Source organism: Lithobates pipiens, unplaced genomic scaffold (genome assembly GCF_037356315.1).
Source record: "Lithobates pipiens isolate NorthernLeopardFrog02 unplaced genomic scaffold, aLitPip1_a1.2 Scaffold_16, whole genome shotgun sequence".
Taxonomy (NCBI): domain Eukaryota; kingdom Metazoa; phylum Chordata; class Amphibia; order Anura; family Ranidae; genus Lithobates; species Lithobates pipiens.
In genome coordinates this window covers 9859052-9880256 of record NW_027507748.1, presented here as the reverse complement: position 1 = coordinate 9880256, position 21205 = coordinate 9859052, and the positions used below count along the sequence as shown (strand labels likewise).

The 21205-nt window shown below is 44.7% G+C and overlaps 1 long non-coding RNA gene across 1 annotated transcript in view; it reads left to right on the top strand.

Moving 5' to 3' along the window:
* The first annotated feature begins 1256 nt into the window (after positions 1-1256).
* Positions 1257-21205, top strand: part of LOC143981585 (uncharacterized) — a 32602-nt gene continuing 12653 nt past the window's right edge. The window contains exon 1 of the long non-coding RNA XR_013274326.1: positions 1257-1717. This is a non-coding gene — a long non-coding RNA (uncharacterized LOC143981585). The remainder of the gene's footprint in view (positions 1718-21205) is intronic.

Genomic DNA, 21205 nt, shown 5'->3' with positions numbered 1-21205 from the left:
GACAGGAAATGATTTCCAATCATAGATGGCGGATAATATTCCTGTCTATATAATCCGCAGTCTAGAGCGGGTAAGGAGCGCCCCGCGTACATCTACTGCGGCAGGGCGGCAAAATCACTTACCTGTTCATGATTTCTTCTTCCTGGTCTGGGGGGCGTGCGCCACTGGAGGCCACTCCCACTGTTATTGGACACAGCAGGAGCCAATCAGTGGGTCCGACAGAAGTGGTGAGTCTATAGCAAGAGCCCCACAAGTCCCCACAAGTCTATAGCACGGCTCTTGTAATGTGGATTCCCTACAATTGTACAACAAACTTGTGAAGTCCGGCAAGTCTGGCAATAGCTTGTCAAGTCATCTTCAAACTTGCAGCTGATTGGCTATCTGGGCCCTTTCCTACACCTTGTGATAGGGGGCGCCCCTCTTTCTTATCTCAGAAGGTTGTTGGGTTTCCATTTTCTGATGTGACTGTTGTGTCTTCTCTTCTTATGATAATGATAATTGTATGAGAGGTCAGGACCCCACATATAGGATACAGGATTGTCTGCATGCCAGTTTGAAATATAAGCCATCCAAGGGCAGACTGATTGTACTGAAGTTGGTCCATCGGATGACTTCAGAACAACCAGCCCGTCGTGTTCTTTTTTTGTACAATCACTGCCGGTGGCTATAGCCTCCAGCAGTGATCATTGTATTCTGATGGCGGGGAAACCTTCCACTCTCAGAACACAAGGACTCCACAAGAGGGATTCTTCCCATCAACACTGACTGTGCTGATGGGGAATCAAGCGATTTTCTTTCCTTCAATCTGTGGAAGAAGAACAGAAAATTGAAAATGTATGTCTAGCCTTAGACCAAATAATACAAAATATCCAGAGAAGACATTTATTATCCTCCACATGTCCATTGTCCTTGTCCATGTATGGATGGACGCCCACCATCATCTACTGGAAGGTCAGGGATTATCTTACCTGACTGCATTATATATGTAATACATTCTCTATTTATCATCTCTTCATAAAGTCCATCCAGTTCCACCAATAAAAGAGAAGAAATCCTCCAATCCCATCTACACAATCCTATACCTACAGAGGATCCAGAGGAAGGCCAAATAAAGGACGCTCCAATTTACTCCAGCAGGGGAAATGGGGGGAGGAATGATTGTCTATTCATTGATGATTTATTGGTAGAATAATGGAGAGTATAGGGGTGTCAGAGGAGATTCCTCAATGATCTGAGATGGGAAGAAAACAGAGGAATCCCAGGAAGACCCGGAGGACTCTGATAGATGGAATCTGAATATTTCTGGGATCCTCATAGAGGGATATATGTTATATGAGGGGGGAGGGGAGTACACTGTGACCTGACTGGGATCTGTATTCTGTCTGTGCAGGAAAAGTCCAGGAAATATTCACCTGGCCGGGATCTGACCTTCTCATCCCCATCAGACATCATCTCATCCTCAACCATAGAGATACATGGGAATGTGACGAGATTATCTGGTACTATGAGAAATCTCCTGGAGACTGGAATATAATAGCTCAACACAGGATTTGTTATCCGTCTGATCTCAGATATTTCCCCAATACAAGGATATCAGAGAATGGAAGTCTGATCATATCCAATGTGACTCTGGAGAATGACGGGAGATACCGTGTGTATATATACAACTCTACAAGACAACTTATACAGAGAGATGATTACTTCATCCATGTAGAAGGTAAGTCCATCCAACCCCCACCCCCAGTCCTAGCAGCAGGGCCGCTGATAGGGAACTACAACCAGCCCTGTTGTACCGGGCCCAGCCAGCAGGGGGGGCTGAGCAGATTTCTAGCTAAAAAAACAAATTTGCTAAATAACTTTATTAACCTGCAGCTACGTGATTGGTGAGGAATATAGAACCTTCCTGGGCCCCATCAGGATAATAGAGGGGCCCAGGAGGTGAGAGAAGAAGAGGGACTTTTTCTCCATTTTCGGGTGGAGGTATACAATCCCCGCTCTGCATCTGTGTACATTGTGCTCCCTGTGTGCTTTCCTGGGCGGATGGATTCAATTGTAATGCGGCTCCCTTCCCCCAGTAAGTGCCGCGCTGCTGCCGCCTGAAGGAGAGACTGAAAGAGAAAGTAATCCCGACACACACATCACACATCACACATCACACGTCACACGTCACACATCACACATCACACATCACACGTCACACATCACACGTCACACATCACACGTCACACATCACACATCACACATCACACATCACACATCACACGTCACACATCACACGTCACACATCACACGTCACACATCACACGTCACACATCACACGTCACACATCACACGTCACACATCACAGGTCCACATCACACATCGCACATCGCACATCACATCACATCACATCACACATCACACATCACACAGCACACATCACACACATCACACATCACACACATCACACATCACACTCACACACATCACACATCACACATCACATCACACATCACATCACACATCACATCACACATCACATCACATCACACATCACACATCACACATCACACACATCGCACATCGCACATCGCACATCACACACATCACACATCACATCACATCACACATCACATCACATCACATCACACATCACATCACACCATCAATCACACATCACATCACATCACACATCACATCACACATACATCACATCACACATCACATCACATCATCACATCACATCACACATCACACATCACATCACATCACATCACACATCACATCACATCACATCACATCACTCACATCACACTCACACATCACACATCACACATCACCATCACATCACATCACACACATCACACATCACACATCACACATCACATCACATCACATCACATCACACATCACATCACATCACACATCACATCACATCACATACATCACATCACATCACACATCACACATCACACATCACACATCACACATCACATCACATCACACATCACATCACATCACACATCACACATCACACATCACACATCACACATCCACATCACAACATCACACATCACACATCACATCACATCACATCACACATCACACATCACACATCACATCACATCACATCACATCACACTCACACATCACACATCACATCACATCACATCACATCACACATCACACATCACACATCACATCACATCACATCACATACACTCACACATCACACATCACATCACATCCATCACAACACACTCACACATCACACATCACATCACACACATCACATCACACAACACATACACATCACATCACATCACATCACATCACACTCACACATCACACATCACATCACAACACATCACATCACATCACACATCACACTCACACATCACACCAACATACATCACACATCACACACACACATCCACATCACATCACATCACACACATCACACATCACATCACATCACACATCACATCACATCACACACACATCACATCACATCACATCACATCAACACACAACTCACACATCACACATCACATCACATCACATCACATCACATCACATCAACATCACATCACATCACATCACATCACATCACATCACATCACATCACATCACATCACACATCACACACACATCATCACATCACACATCACACATCACACATCACACATCACACATCACACATCACATCACATCACATCACATCACACATCACATCCACATCACATCGCACACATCACATCACACATCACATCACATCACACCATCACATCACATCATCACATCACATCACATCACACATCACATCTGCACATCACATCACATCACATCACATCACATCACACATCACACTCACACCTCACTCACATCACATCACATCACACATCACACATCACCTCCACATCACACATCACACCTCACATCACATCACATCACATCACATCACACATCACATCACACATCACACATCGCACACATCACACATCACATCACACATCACATCACACATCAACATCACATCACACATCACACATCACACCTCACATCACATCACACATCACATCACATCACACATCACACATCACATCACATCACATCACATCACATCACACATCACATCACACATCACATCGCACACATCACACATCACATCACATCACATCACACATCACATCACATCACATCACATCACATCACATCACATCACACATCACATCACATCACACATCACACATCACATCACATCACATCACATCACATCACACATAACATCACACATCACATCGCACACATCACACATCACATCACATCACATCACACATCACATCAATACATCACATCATCACATCACATCACATCACACATCACCATCACACATCACACATCACACATCACACATCACATCACATCACATCACATCACATCACATCACATCACATCACATCACACATCACATCACATCACACATCACACATCACATCACATCACATCCACACATCACATCACACATCACATCACATCACATCACATCACATCACATCACATCACAACACATCACAACATCACACACATCACACATCACACATAACATCACATCACACACATCACACATCACACATCACACATCACATCACACACATCACATCACATCACACATCACACACTCACATCACACATCACACATCACACATCACACATCACATCACACATCACACATCACACATCACACATCACATCACATCACATCACACATACATCACATCACACATCACACATCACACATCACATCACATCACACATCACATCACATCACATCAACACATCATCACACACATCACATCACACATCACATCACATACATCACATCACATCACACATCACATCACATCACACATCACACATCACACACATCACATCACACATCACATCACATCACATCACATCACATCACACTCACTAACCACATCACCACATCACACATCACATCACATCACATCACACATCACACATCACATCACATCACATCACACCATCATCACATCACATCACATCACACATCACATCACACATCACATCGCACACATCACACTCACATCACATCACATCACACATCACATCACATCACATCACATCACATCACACATCACATCACATCACACATCACACATACATCACATCACATCACATCACATCACACATCACATCACATCACATCATCACACATCACACATCACATCACATACACATCACACATCACATCACATCACATCACATCACATCACATCACATCACACATCACATCACATCACACATCACACATCACATCACATCACATCACATCACATCACATCACATCACATCACATCACACATCACATCACATCACACATCACACATCACATCACATCACATCACATCACATCACACATCACATCACATCACATCACACATCACACATCACACATCACACATCACACATCACACATCACACATCACACATCACACATCACACATCACACATCACACATCACACACATCACATCACACATCACACATCACACATCACACATCACACATCACATCACATCACACATCACATCACATTCACATCACACATCACATCACATCACACATCACACATCACATCACATCACATCACACATCACATCACACATCACATCACACATCACATCACACATCACATCACACATCACATCACATCACATCACACTCACACATCACACATCACACATCACATCACATCACATCACACACATCACACATCACATCACATCACATCACATCACACATCACATCACATCACACATCACATCACATCACATCACATCACACATCACACATCACACATCACACATCACACATCACACACATCACACACATCACACATCACACATCACACATCACACATCACACATCACACATCACACATCACACACATCACACATCACACATCACACACATCACACACATCACACATCACACATCACACATCACACATCACACATCACACACATCACACATCACACATCACATCACATCACACATCACACATCACACATCACACATCACACATCACACACATCACACATCACACATCACACATCACACACATCACACACATCACACATCACACATCACACATCACACATCACACATCACACATCACACACATCACACATCACACATCACACACATCTCACACATCACACATCACACACATCACACATCACACATCACATCACATCACACATCACACATCACACATCACACATCACACATCACACACATCACACATCACACATCACATCACACATCACACATCACACACATCACACACATCACATCACACATCACACATCACACATCACACATCACACATCACACATCACACACATCACACATCACACATCACACACATCACCACATCACATCACACATCACATCACATCACATCACACATCACACATCACACATCACACATCACACATCACACACATCACACATCACACACATCACACATCACACACATCACACATCACATCACATCACACATCACACATCACACATCACACATCACACACATCACACATCACACATCACATCACACATCACACACATCACACACATCACACACATCACATCACACATCACACATCACACATCACACATCACACATCACACACATCACACATCACACATCACACACATCACACATCACACATCACCACATCACATCACACATCACATCACATCACATCACACATCACACATCACACATCACACATCACACATCACACACATCACACATCACATCACATCACACATCACACATCACACATCACACCTCACATCACACATCACATCACACATCACATCACACATCACATCACATCACATAACACATCACATCACACATCACATCACACATCACATCACATCACATCACATCACACATCACACATCACACCTCACATCACATCACATCACATCACATCACACATCACATCGCACACATCACACATCACATCACACATCACATCACATCACATCACACATCACATCACATCACACATCACACACACATCACACATCACATCACATCACACATCACACATCACACCTCACATCACATCACACATCACATCACATCACATCACACATCACATCACACATCACACATCACACATCACACATCACACATCACATCACACATCACATCACATCACATCACATCACACATCACACATCACATCACATCACAACACATCACACATCACATCACATCACACATCACATCACATCACATCACACATCACATCACACATCACATCACACACATCACACATCACATCACACATCACACATCACATCACATCACACATCACACCTCACATCACATCACATCACATCACACATCACATCACACATCACATCACATCACATAACACATCACATCACACATCACACCTCAAATCACATCACATCACATCACATCACACATCACACATCACACCTCACATCACATCACATCACATCACATCACATCACACATCACATCACATCACACATCACACATCACATCACATCACATCACACATCACATCACATCACATCACACATCACATCACACATCACATCACATCACATAACACATCACATCACACATCACACATCACATCACATCACACATCACACATCACATCACATCACACATCACACATCACACACATCACATCACACATCACACACATCACACATCACATCACATCACATCACACATCACATCACATCACATCACACATCACATCACATCACATCACATCACATCACACATCACATCACATCACACATCACACATCACACATCACACATCACACATCACATCACATCACATCACATCACATCACACATCACACATCACACATCACACATCACACATCACACATCACACATCACACATCACACATCACACATCACACATCACACATCACACATCACACATCACACATCACACACATCACACATCACACACATCACATCACACATCACACATCACACATCACACATCACACATCACACATCACACATCACACATCACACATCACACATCACACATCACACATCACACACATCACACATACACATCACACATCACACACATCACACATCACATCACATCACATCACATCACATCACATCAAACATCACATCACATCACACATCACATCACATCACATCACATCACATCACACATCACATCACATCACACATCACATCACATCACACATCACACATCACATCACACATCACACATCACACATCACACATCACACATCACACATCACACACATCACACATCACACATCACACATCACACATCACACATCACACATCACACACATCACACATCACACATCACACATCACACATCACACATCACACATCACACATCACACATCACATCACACATCACACATCACACACATCACACACATCACATCACACATCACACATCACACATCACACATCACACATCACACATCACACACATCACACATCACACATCACACACATCACCACATCACATCACACATCACATCACATCACATCACACATCACACATCACACATCACACATCACACATCACACACATCACACATCACACACATCACACATCACACACATCACACATCACATCACATCACACATCACACATCACACATCACACATCACACACATCACACATCACACATCACATCACACATCACACACATCACACACATCACACACATCACATCACACATCACACATCACACATCACACATCACACATCACACACATCACACATCACACATCACACACATCACACATCACACATCACCACATCACATCACACATCACATCACATCACATCACACATCACACATCACACATCACACATCACACATCACACATCACACATCACACACATCACACATCACACATCACACATCACATCACACATCACACATCACACATCACACATCACACCTCACATCACACATCACATCACACATCACATCACACATCACATCACATCACATAACACATCACATCACACATCACATCACACATCACATCACATCACATCACATCACACATCACACATCACACCTCACATCACATCACATCACATCACATCACACATCACATCGCACACATCACACATCACATCACATCACATCACATCACATCACATCACACATCACATCGCACACATCACACATCACATCACACATCACATCACATCACATCACACATCACATCACATCACACATCACACATCACATCACACATCACATCACATCACACATCACACATCACACCTCACATCACATCACACATCACATCACATCACATCACACATCACATCACACATCACACATCACACATCACACATCACACATCACATCACACATCACATCACATCACATCACATCACACATCACACATCACATCACATCACAACACATCACACATCACATCACATCACACATCACATCACATCACATCACACATCACATCACACATCACATCACACACATCACACATCACATACACATCACACATCACATCACATCACACATCACACCTCACATCACATCACATCACATCACACATCACATCACACATCACATCACATCACATAACACATCACATCACACATCACACCTCAAATCACATCACATCACATCACATCACACATCACACATCACACCTCACATCACATCACATCACATCACATCACATCACACATCACATCACATCACACATCACACATCACATCACATCACATCACACATCACATCACATCACATCACACATCACATCACACATCACATCACATCACATAACACATCACATCACACATCACACATCACATCACATCACACATCACACATCACATCACATCACACATCACACATCACACACATCACATCACACATCACACACATCACATCACATCACATCACATCACACATCACATCACATCACATCACACTCACATCACATCACATCACACATCACATCACATCACACATCACACATCACATCACACATCACATCACATCACATCACACATCACACCTCACATCACATCACACATCACATCACATCACATCACACATCACATCACACATCACATCACACATCACACATCAACATCACACATCACACATCACACATCACATCACACATCACATCACATCACATCACACATCACATCACATCACACATCACATCACACATCACATCGCACACATCACACATCACATCACACATCACATCACACATCACATCACATCACACACACATCACATCACATCACATCACACATCACATCGCACACATCACACATCACATCACATCACACATCACATCACATCACATCACACATCACACCTCACATCACATCACATCACATCACACATCACATCACACATCACATCACACACATCACACATCACATCACATCACACATCACATCACATCACACATCACATCACATCACCATCACATCACACATCACATCACACATCACATCACACATCACACACATCACACATCACATCACACATCACATCACATCACACATCACATCACATCACACATCACATCACACATCACATCACATCACACATCACATCACACATCACATCACATCACATCACACATCACATCACACATCACATCACATCACACATCACATCACATCACATCACATCACATCACACATCACATCACACATCACATCACATCACACATCACATCACACATCACACATCACACATCACACCTCACATCACATCACACATCACACATCACATCACATCAACATCACATCACATCACACATCACATACACACATCACATACACATCACATCACACTCACATGCACATCACACATCACATCACATCTCATCACATCACACATCACATCACACATCACATCACACATCACATCACATCACATCACCACATCACATACACATCACACATCACACACATACATCACACATCATCACATCACACATCACATCACATCACATCACATCCACATCACACACATCACATCACACATCACATCACACATCACATCACATCACACATCACATCACATCACACATCACATCACAGTCACATCACACATCACATCACACATCACATCACACATCACATCACATCACATCACATCACATCACACATCACATCACATCACACATCACATCACACATCACATCACACATCACATTCACACATACATCACACATCACATCACAATCACATCACATCACATCACATCACACATCACATCACACATCACATACACATCACATACACATCACACACATCACATCACATCACACATCACATCACATCACATCACATCACACATCACTCACATCACATCACATCACACATCACATCACACATCACATCACATCACATCACACATCACATCACATCACATCACATCACACATCACATCACACATACACATCACATCACACATCACATCACACATCACATCACACACATCACATCACATCACATCACACATCACATCACATCACACATCACATCCACATCACATCACACATCACACATCACACATCACACATCACATCACACATCACACATCACATCACACACACACATCACATCACACATCACATCACACACATCACACATCACATCACACACATCACATCACACATCACATCACATCACACATCACATCACACATCACATCACACATCACATCACATCACACATCACATCACACACACATCACATCACATCACACATCACATCACATCACATCACACATCACATCACATCACACATCACATCACACATCACATCACACATCACATCACACATCACATCACACATCAACACATCACACATCACACATCACATCACACATCACACATCACACATCACACACATCACACATCACATCACACATCACATCAACATCACATCACACATCACATCAACATCACATCACACATCACATCACACATCACATCACACATCACATCACATCACACATCACATTCACCACATCACACATCACATCACACATCACATCACACATCACATCACATCACACATCACATCACACATCACATCACACATCACATCACACACACATCACACACACATCATATCACATCACACATCACATCACATCACACATCACATCACATCACACATCACATCACACATCACATCACACATCACATCACATCACACATCACATCACATCACACATCACATCACACATCACATCACACATCACATCACACATCACATCACACACACATCACATCACATCACATCACATCACACATCACATCACATCACAATCACATCACACATCACATCACATCACACATCACATCACACATCACATCACACATCACATCACATCAACATCACATCCCATCACACATCACATCACACATCACATCACACATCACACATCACATCACATCACACATCACATCACATCACACATCACATCACACATCACATCACACATCACATCACATCACACATCACACATCACATCACACATCACACATCACACATCACACATCACATCACACATCACACATCACATCACATCACATCACACATCACATCACACATCACATCACACATCACATCACACATCACATCACACATCACATCACATCACACATCACATCACACATCACATCACACATCACATCACATCACATCACACATCACACATCAAACATCACATCACATCACATCACATCACACATCACACCTCACATCACATCACATCACATCACACATCACATCACATCACACATCACATCACACATCACATCACATCACACATCACATCACACATCACATCACACATCACATCACACATCACATCACATCACACATCACATCACATCACACATCACATCACACATCACATCACACATCACATCACATCACACATCACACATCACATCACACATCACACATCACACATCACACATCACACATCACACATCACATCACATCACACATCACATCACACATCACATCACACATCACATCACACATCACATCACACATCACATCACATCACACATCACATCACACATCACATCACACATCACATCACATCACATCACACATCACACATCAACATCACATCACATCACATCACATCACACATCACACCTCACATCACATCACATCACATCACACATCACATCACATCACACATCACATCACACATCACATCACACATCACATCACATCACACATCACACATCACATCACACATCACATCACATCACACATCACACATCACATCACACATCACATCACATCACACATCACACATCACATCACACATCACATCACACATCACATCACATCACACATCACATCACATCACACATCACATCACACATCACATCACACATCACATCACATCACACATCACACATCACATCACACATCACACATCACACATCACACATCACACATCACACATCACATCACATCACACATCACATCACACATCACATCACACATCACATCACACATCACATCACACATCACATCACATCACACATCACATCACACATCACATCACACATCACATCACATCACATCACACATCACACATCAAACATCACATCACATCACATCACATCACACATCACACCTCACATCACATCACATCACATCACACATCACACCTCACATCACATCACATCACATCACATCACATCACATCACACATCACATCACATCACATCACATCACATCACATCACATCACACATCACATCACATCACATCACATCACATCACATCACATCACATCACATCACATCACATCACATCACATCACACATCACACATCAAACATCACATCACATCGCACACATCACACCTCACATCACATCACATCACATCACATCACACATCACACATCACACATCACACCTCACATCACATCACATCACATCACATCACATCACATCACATCACACATCACATCACACATCACATCACATCACACATCACATCACATCACATCACATCACATCACATCACATCACATCACATCACATCACATCACATCACATCACACATCAAACATCACATCGCACACACTGACACATCACACAGGCTGAGGCTCAGTCCCCCGACTCCCCATTGTGGCTCTGTCAGTGTCTCATGCTGTGTGGTGGTGACTTTCTCAATATATGGCTGTTCTGTGTGTTACAGACTATAACACAGCACCACACAGCATGTTACACTGACAGAGCCATAGAGAACCCGCTGTGCCCCGATCATCATAATGACCATGAGCACATAGTGAGATGCTACTTTACACATGTGATGGGGGGAAGGGACAGTAAAAACACACAGCCAAGGTGCATTTTTACCACCCCAAATCACTCCCCTTTAATAATTTTTCACCCAAGCTTTGCAATCAGATCCGCCTGTCAGTTTTTCCTGAGGACCAGTGGGTACAGTAGCTGTGTATGATGGGTACAGTAGCTGTGTATGATGGGCACAGTAGCTGTGTATGATGGGTACAGTAGCTGTGTATGATGGGTACAGTAGCTGTGTATGATGGGTAGAGTAGCTGTGTATGATGGGCACAGTAGCTGTGTATGATGGGCACAGTAGCTGTGTATGATGGGCACAGTAGCTGTGTATGATGGGTAGAGTAGCTGTGTATGATGGGCACAGTAGCTGTGTATGATGGGTACAGTAGCTGTGTATGATGGGTACAGTAGCTGTGTATGATGGGCACAGTAGCTGTGTATGATGGGTACAGTAGCTGTGTATGATGGGTAGAGTAGCTGTGTATGATGGGCACAGTAGCTGTGTATGATGGGCACAGTAGCTGTGTATGATGGGTACAGTAGCTGTGTATGATGGGTACAGTAGCTGTGTATGATGGGTACAGTGGCTGTGTATGATGGGCACAGTAGCTGTGTATGATGGGTACAGTAGCTGTGTATGATGGGCACAGTAGCTGTGTATGATGGGTACAGTAGCTGTGTATGATGGGCACAGTAGCTGTGTATGATGGGTACAGTAGCTGTGTATGATGGGCACAGTAGCTGTGTATGATGGGTACAGTAGCTGTGTATGATGGGCACAGTAGCTGTGTATGATGGGTACAGTAGCTGTGTAAGATGGGTAGAGTAGCTGTGTATGATGGGCACAGTAGCTGTGTATGATGGGTACAGTAGCTGTGTAAGATGGGTAGAGTAGCTGTGTATGATGGGTACAGTAGCTGTGTATGATGGGTACAGTAGCTGTGTATGATGGGTACAGTAGCTGTGTATGATGGGCACAGTAGGTGTGTATGATGGGTACAGTAGCTGTGTATGATGGGTATAGTAGCTGTGTATGATGGGTACAGTAGGTGTGTATGATGGGCACAGTAGGTGTGTATGATGGGTACAGTAGCTGTGTATGATGGGTACAGTAGCTGTGTATGATGGGCACAGTAGGTGTGTATGATGGGTACAGTAGCTGTGTATGATGGGTACAGTAGCTGTGTATGATGGGCACAGTAGGTGTGTATGATGGGTACAGTAGCTGTGTATGATGGGTACAGTAGCTGTGTATGATGGGTAGAGTAGATGTGTATGATGGGTAGAGTAGCTGTGTATGATGGGTAGAGTAGCTGTGTATGATGGGTACAGTAGCTGTGTATGATGGGCACAGTAGGTGTGTATAATGGGTACAGTAGCTGTGTATGATGGGTAGAGTAGCTGTGTATGATGGGTACAGTAGCTGTGTATGATGGGTAGAGTAGCTGTGTATGATGGGTACAGTAGCTGTGTATGATGGGTAGAGTAGCTGTGTATGATGGGTACAGTAGCTGTGTATGATGGGTACAGTAGCTGTGTATGATGGGTAGAGTAGCTGTGTATGATGGGTACAGTAGCTGTGTATGATGGGTAGAGTAGCTGTGTATGATGGGTAGAGTAGCTGTGTATGATGGGCACAGTAGCTGTGTATGATGGGTAGAGTAGCTGTGTATGATGGGTACAGTAGCTGTGTATGATGGGTAAAGTAGCTGTGTATGATGGGTACAGTAGCTGTGTATGATGGGTACAGTGGCTGTGTATGATGGGCACAGTAGCTGTGTATGATGGGCACAGTAGCTGTGTATGATGGGTACAGTGGCTGTGTATGATGGGCACAGTAGCTGTGTATGATGGGCACAGTAGCTGTGTATGATGGGTACAGTAGCTGTGTATGATGGGTAGAGTAGCTGTGTATGATGGGTACAGTAGCTGTGTATGATGGGTACAGTAGCTGTGTATGATGGGCACAGTAGCTGTGTATGATGGGTACAGTAGCTGTGTATGATGGGTACAGTAGCTGTGTATGATGGGTAGAGTAGCTGTGTATGATGGGCACAGTAGCTGTGTATGATGGGTACAGTAGCTGTGTATGATGGGTAGAGTAGCTGTGTATGATGGGCACAGTAGCTGTGTATGATGGGTACAGTAGCTGTGTATGATGGGTAGAGTAGCTGTGTATGATGGGCACAGTAGCTGTGTATGATGGGTACAGTAGCTGTGTATGATGGGTAGAGTAGCTGTGTATGATGGGTAGAGTAGCTGTGTATGATGGGCACAGTAGCTAAGTTTGATGGGCACAGTAGCTGTGTATGATGGGCACAGTAGCTAAGTTTGATGGGCACAGTAGCTGTGTATGATGGGCACAGTAGCTAAGTTTGATGGGCACAGTGACGGCAATTGTTGGGCACAGTAGCTGCATATGATGTTCATATGATTTTCAGTTTGTTTGCGCCCCCCTCATAAATTCTGAGCACCGCCTGCCACGGATGTGGACCTGATTGAAAGCCCCATGTAGGTCTCCAGGAGTCCAGATATGAACTGACTTGTGTCCATTCAGGTCAAAAAACGAATAGAATAATAATCTAATAATTGTTATTAAAGCGGAGTTCTACCCAAAAGTGGAACTTCTGCTCATCTTATTCCTCCCCCTCCGGTGCCACAATTTGCACCTTTTGATGGGGAAATGGGGGGAGGGATAAGGTATCCGCTATCCTTTTCCACTTCCGGGAGTCCCTGTCAAAGAGCTGTGATGTCACCGCGGGGCACCCTCCTCCTCCCCTGGCCCCCGGGCCAAAAGGGGAGAGGAGCGGGGCCTCGCACATGTGCAGTCAGGTTTCCGGCGTGAAGCTGAAAGGCTACACTGCCGGGTTCCCTTACCCACAATGGTGGTGGAGCACCCAACAGCTGATGGAAACATCCGGGTGTCGTCATCACTGGACTCCGGGACAGGTAAGTGTCCATTTATTAAAAGCCAGCAGCTGCAGTGTGTGTAGCTTCTCACTTTTAATGTTTATTTTTCGGGGGACGTAACGCCACTAACAGGTTCACATCTTACATGTTTCAGCTCCTGCCACCTTTCCCCCAGATTTCATGACAGCATGGGGCCAGGGGCGGGGCCAGGGTTGGGTGTCGTGGGTGGGGCCAAGGGGCCCTGTCAGGTAAGCTGTATGGGGCCCCGTGATTTCTAACAGCGGCCCTGCCTAGCAGTGTCCTCCCCGCTCCGTGTCTTTATATACACCGTCCATGTAGAAGGTAAGTCCATCCAACCCCCACCCCCAGTCCTAGCAGTGTCCCCCCCGCTCCGTGTCTTTATATACACCGTCCATGTAGAAGGTAAGTCCATCCAACCCCCACCCCCAGTCCTAGCAGTGTCCTCCCCGCTCCGTGTCTTTATATACACCGTCCATGTAGAGGGTAAGTCCATCCAACCCCCACCCCCAGTCCTAGCAGTGTCCTCCCCGCTCCGTGTCTTTATATACACAGTCCATGTAGAGGGTAAGTCCATCCAACCCCCACCCCCAGTCCTAGCAGTGTCCTCCCCGCTCCGTGTCTTTATATACACCCTCCATGTAGAGGGTAAGTCCATCCAACCCCCACCCCCAGTCCTAGCAGTGTCCTCCCCGCTCCGTGTCTTTATATACACAGTCCATGTAGAGGGTAAGTCCATCCAACCCCCACCCCCAGTCCTAGCAGTGTCCTCCCCGCTCCGTGTCTTTATATACACCGTCCATGTAGAAGGTAAGTCCATCCAACCCCCACCCCCAGTCCTAGCAGTGTCCTCCCCGCTCCGTGTCTTTATATACACCCTCCATGTAGAAGGTAAGTCCATCCAACCCCCACCCCCAGTCCTAGCAGTGTCCCCCCCGCTCCGTGTCTTTATATACACCGTCCATGTAGAAGGGAAGTTCAGCTCCTGCCACCTTTCCCCCAGATTTCATGACAGCATGGGGCCAGGGGCGGGGCCAGGGTTGGGTGTCGTGGGTGGGGCCAAGGGGCCCTGTCAGGTAAGCTGTATGGGGCCCCGTTATTTCTAACAGCGGCCCTGCCTAGCAGTGTCCTCCCCGCTCCGTGTCTTTATATACACCGTCCATGTAGAAGGTAAGTCCATCCAACCCCCACCCCCAGTCCTAGCAGTGTCCTCCCCGCTCCGTGTCTTTATATACACCGTCCATGTAGAGGGTAAGTCCATCCAACCCCCACCCCCAGTCCTAGCAGTGTCCCCCCCGCTCCGTGTCTTTATATACACCGTCCATGTAGAAGGGAAGTTCAGTTTATTGGGATGGAGCTGATTCATCAACAGGGTGGAGCTTCTGCCAACAGTAGCCAATCAGTTTTCAAATCTCAGGAAACTTGAGAATTCTGATTGGTCGCTGTGGGCAGCCCCTCCCCCTGTGCTCATTTTCCTCTCTCACTATGAGGACTCCATGATCTGGATGGTGGGAATTCCGCTGATGGGTGACAATGGTGGATCTCCAGCTGGAAACACAGACGGGGTGTGAAGATCTCCTCCTTCACCTGAGCGGGGAAATCTCGGTTCCGCTCCTCCATGTCTCATGTCCCCGGAATGGCAGCGCTGAGATCTCCTGCAGGGTGGAGGAGGGGACTAAGCCGCATATCAGTCTATCTGTGATTGGAGGATTCCAGGAGAGATATTCCACATCCGGCAATAACATTACAGCCACTGTGGGGTCCCCGGGGCCCTGGAACATCACCTGTACTGTGGAGAATGGGGTCAGCCAATCAGAGGAGAGCAGAGCCGGGGTCACCTGTCCAGGTGAGGAGAGATCGGGGGATGGGCACAGAGCAGGTGGGAGGAGCCGGAAGCAGATAAACACAGAGCTCCGCCTACTGACTGAATAGAGAATATGAAATATATACAGTAATTATAGATCTTACATGTTTTATTTTTAGTCCTGACCATAATAAAAATACATTATAACATTATTTACAATCATAGCGGCACATAAAATTCCTCTCCCTACAGTCCAAAGTTTTACATTTTTGTATGAATTTCCATTCCCATTCCAGTCTTTTGGAATGATTAGGGATCAGCTTCAGGTTCGGGTCAAACATGAGACTCCCCCAAATCCAGTCTATGGGATGTTCAGTGAAGGACAGGAGAACAAAGTGGGCAGATTTCTCCACTTCTCCCCCCAATCCTCCGCCCGGCATTTAGCGGTGATATCACTAATGTCAGTAAATGACAGATCCCTGCCGGCTTCATTCTGTGTGTAACAATCCACCGAGGACTCCGAGTGGCATCACTGATATGATGAGGTCATCACCCCTACATGGTCTATGACATCACTGACACAATGAGGTCATCACCCCTACATGGTCTATGACATCACTGACACAATGAGGTCATCACCCCTACATGGTCTATGACATCACTGACACGATGAGGTCATGACCCCTACATGGTCTATGACATCACTGACACAATGAGGACATCACCCCTACATGGTCTATGACATCACTGACACAATGAGGTCATGTCCCCTACATGATCTATGACATCACTGACACAATGAGGTCATCACCCCTACATGGTCTATGACATCACTGACAAAATGAGGTCTTCACCCCTACATGGTGTATGACATCACTGACACAATGAGGTCATCACCCCTACATGGTCTATGACATCACTGACACAATGAGGTTATAACCCCTACATGGTCTATGACATCATTGACACAAGGAGGTCCTCACCTCTACATGGTCTATGACATCACTGACACAATGAGGTCATCACCCCTACATGGTCTATGACATCGACACGATGAGGTCATCACCCCTACATGGTCTATGACATCACTGACACAATGAGGTCATCACCCCTACATGGTCTATGACATCACTGACACAATGAGGTCATGACCCCTACATGGTCTATGACATCACTGACACAATGAGGTCATCACCCCTACATGGTCTATGACATCACTGACACAATGAGGTCATGTCCCCTACATGATCTATGACATCACTGACACAATGAGGTCATGACCCCTACATGGTCTATGACATCACTGACACAATGAGGTCAGGACTCCTACATGGTCTATGACATCACTGACACAATGAGGTCATGACCCCTACATGGTCTATGACATCACTGACACAATGAGGTCATGACCCCTACATGGTCTATGACATCACTGACACAATGAGGTCATCACCCCTACATGGTCTATGACATCACTGACACAATGAGGTCATCACCCCTACATGGTCTATGACATCAGTGACACAATGAGGTCATGACCCCTACATGGTCTATGACATCACTGACACAATGAGATCATCACCCCTACATGGTCTATGACATCACTGACACAATGAGGTCATTACCCAATTTAGTTATTAACATCAGCCATCACATTTCAGCAATGCCAGGCAGCTGTCCTTTACACACAGGAGTTTTCGGGGGGCAGCATTGTCATTGCGGATGTGGGGCTCATCGGAATCTAAATTTCTTCTTTAACCCCTTCATGATGACTGTATGCAAATTTCTGTTCATGACTTGAAGGGGTTATACTGGGGGAAATATAAGAAAAAAAGGGGGAACTGCGCTTAACCTCAAAATCCCAAAATGAACAGAATGTGTGTATATGTGAGAACAAAATGCAAACCCTAAATATTGTACCTATGAAATCACCTCCAGGTATGGTATATATATATATATATATATATGCATCCGTGTACAACTCTACTCCCCTCAAGTGAAATACAGTAACATAATGTTAATGTGAC